The sequence below is a fragment of the Mus musculus genome, chromosome 13 (genome assembly GCF_000001635.26).
Source record: "Mus musculus strain C57BL/6J chromosome 13, GRCm38.p6 C57BL/6J".
Taxonomy (NCBI): Eukaryota; Metazoa; Chordata; class Mammalia; order Rodentia; family Muridae; genus Mus; species Mus musculus.
Window position 1 is genome coordinate 25,897,632 of NC_000079.6, and position 3,585 is coordinate 25,901,216.

Here is a 3,585-nt window from a genome sequence, read left to right on the forward strand (position 1 = left end):
TGCTATTCTAGTTTCTTTTTCTGTTGTGAAATAATATTCTGAGCCAATGTCACTTAGGGAAGAAAGACTTTATTTTTCTTATACTTTCAGGTTATAATCTATCATTTAAGAAAGTCAGTGTAGAAATAAAGGCAGAAATCATGGGGGAGCTACTTGCTGGCCCACTCTGTCATATGCTCTCTTGCTCCCTCACAAACTCATGCTTACCTAGCATTTCTATCAAGACCAGGACCACCTGCCAAGGGAATGGCACTGCCCACAGTGGGCTGGGTCTTTTACATCAATGAACAGTCAAGACAACAACCCCTCATTGGCATGGCCACAGATACACCTCTTTCTGCAATCCTTCAAGTGAGGCTTCTCCCTTCAAATGATTCTACGCTCTATTAACCAAACCATGGAAGATCACCAGGATATAAGATGTAAGATGAGCACATTTTTTTTTTGACAAGTGGTTTTCTGAACTCACACTTGAAGTAACCAGTAGACATGTTCCCATTTGCAATATGACTTTATGTTAAACTGAAGTCAACATCCTGGCCGCCTCATCCTGTTTGACTGAACAACCACAGTAGTTTTCTCTATTTATGTTCATATATTAGTAAATACTGCCTTGGGGTGGGTTTAAGAACAATGGATTTATAATAGAAAGGTCTTCTATCCATAATTTTTAGGTTTGCCACTTTGCATTGCTACATGGCAGAACCTTCTTACTCCAGGACTCAAAGTCATGTCTGATGATGTAGAGGAAAACCAGCAGGTAAAATTTTACCAGTGATAGTGATGGTGGCAGGCACAGTTGTAAAAGAACTTTAAGCTTTATTTCAGTCAAGTTTTATAAGAAATTGGTATGACATTGTAATAGTACTACTAAAAATAATACAGTCTTATATAAAAATTTTGAAAATATGTAAAAGTCTCCAAAATTAAAACTCCATAGGCATCAAGAACATTCAAAGTTTGGTGAGTTTTACCATGTGTTCTTCCAAGTCTCTGCAGATACTCACAAATCAGCAGGTTACCTGTAGATTACTAAAGGTCACCTTTGCTAGTCCTGGAATGAGACCAGATCTTCCATTCCACAAAGTAGTTTCTAAAACTCTTTTTTCCTTATCCAAAATGGGGATCTTCTATAAAAATAAATATAAGCAAGCAATAATAATTAATGAAAAATATAAGGGGTCCTGAATTTGAAGGAGTGCCAGGAGACATGGATGACAAAGTTTGGAGAGAAGGACAGGAAGAGATAAATGTAATTATATTAAAATCTCAAAAATAAAATGATAAAAAAGAATTCTCCTTGATATGAAAGTGAGTAAAAAACTTACTTTTTAGCAGAAAATTGAGGGAAACTGGATTCAGGGTATCCTCCTCAAGAAATGATCGCTTTAGCCTATGTCATCATTAACTGCCATTTGTCCTAGACTTTATCTGAGGATTTTCTATAAAATTGTCAGGTGGTTGTGGATATAGAGGATATGCAGTGCTGAAGGTAAAGTAGGGTTGAGTCCTCTTTTACTTCACAACATGTGTTTCCTGCTTTCTCAGAAATACAGGGAAACTGAGGTATCAAGTTTATTGATTTATGTATTAGGATAAAAAGGGAGGTGATAATATCTGGGATGCATAAACATTGGTCTATATAACAAGCATCTCTTCTGTCCTTTGGAAGCCTACTGTTGCTTTTAGACAATTGGGAGTGACGTCTGAAGACTTCTTGTCAACTATTCAGTATAGTGTGATCTAGTAGCACTCCATACTGATACCACTGCTCACCAGTGGAGGCAATTATTATTCAACTGCTGTGTGTGACCTCTTGGCTATTAGCCCCTTAATTACTCTCCCCAAATAAGAACACATGAACACACACACACACACACACACACACATGCAAACACTGTTCTACATCATTACAAGGGTCTTAGGGTCTTAGAGTCACAGTGTCTGTGGTAGCCCTGGTGCTCTGTGAGGATAGGATGGCATGCTTTTAACTCTCTGTGATACAGGATATCAAGTTCATTTCATTCTGCAGTGTCACAAGCCAACCATATGAAAATTGTTGCCACCTCCTTTCCTCTGACCGAATCTTCTGGCTACAGGATAGACAGGCCTCCTATCACGCTAATGAGGAAGGTTTGTTTTGGGCTGATTTCATACTCGTTCTCTCAAAGTTCCCTTGATGCTAAGTCCTACTTAACAGTTTACTTTTTCTTCTTTCTAAAAAAAAAAAATGATAGTGCTTTTCCTGCATAGACATGGGTGAGAATATTTAAAATTTTACGGTTTCCTTTTCGTAAAACTACAAACTGTCTTTCTTGACTCATTTTCTCTGTGAATATGTATGTGGTGCCAAAAATTATATTTAAGCGACTTGCTTATTGAAGTAGTACTGCAATTTTCATGCTTTTAACTCGAAGGCGTTTTGAGTTGGTGTAAAGGGCTTAAAAGCCCTGGCAATGCTTTCTCCTCCACAGTCTTGCTCTCAGTTGCTGCCTCAGATTTTGAAATTCACCTTCCTTCTGATGTGGAGAGGAAAAGAGGCTGGGTCCACTGCCTCTGACTTATGCTTGAATTGAGAAAGGAGGTGGGATAATTTGTGCCTTTTCTTCTCTCTTAAAGATAACTGCTATTTTCACTACAGAAAGGGGGAAAGGTTTTACTGAACATTTTTATGTTGAAGCAAAAGAGTTTAGCCTCCTTTCTCAATTGAAAGGTCTAATTAGATTCTCCTTTATTGCAAAATCTAGGCTTCACGGTGTATACCCATCAAAGCAGGGACGGCGTTTAAAGGGGAAGCCGCTCACTGTTTAAATAGAAGAGTCTTAACTATCTAGCCAGGAAATGAAAATCCAAGGAACATGTAAGCTAGGAATTTTCTAATCAGTTTGCAAAGCAACCATCACACTTGTCCCCACTCAATAAAAATCTCCATTCTGGTGGAGGAAATGGTGATAAAGAGAGACAAACTATGCAGAAAAGATCTCACAGAAATCTTTGAATTTCAAACGGAAGCAAGCCAGAAGCAGAAAGAATCTCACACATTTTCCCTCATATGGAATGTATGAATATATATGTATATATATATATATATATATATATATATATATATACATATATATATATACATATGTGAGCATATATATATATATAATATATATAATCTCATATATGCATGCTTTTAGTCTATCAAACTGAAAAGATAATATGAGATGGGAGAAAATGGTCAGGAGGGAGGGGAAGGGCAAACTTATCAGATGAGGATAATTGAACACTTGTGTCATGAATACTGAAAGTGGAAATATTTGGGAGGATTTAAGAGATCAATGAAAGGTGAAAGAGGTGGGGGAAGGAAGTATAGTTCAGTGAATAAGGAAAATGATATGCAGGAGGAGCTATTTGAGGGGGTGCTGGGAGGAGGGGAGCCGCAATTTGGATGTAAGGTGAATACATAAATTAATACAAATGCAAATCAAAAGTATAAAAATATGCTTGTGCATGTGAAAATGAAATCCATTATTGATGTTATGACCAAAAATTGACTTTAAAAATCTCTCTAAAAAAACTCACAGTTTATTACCAGATGTA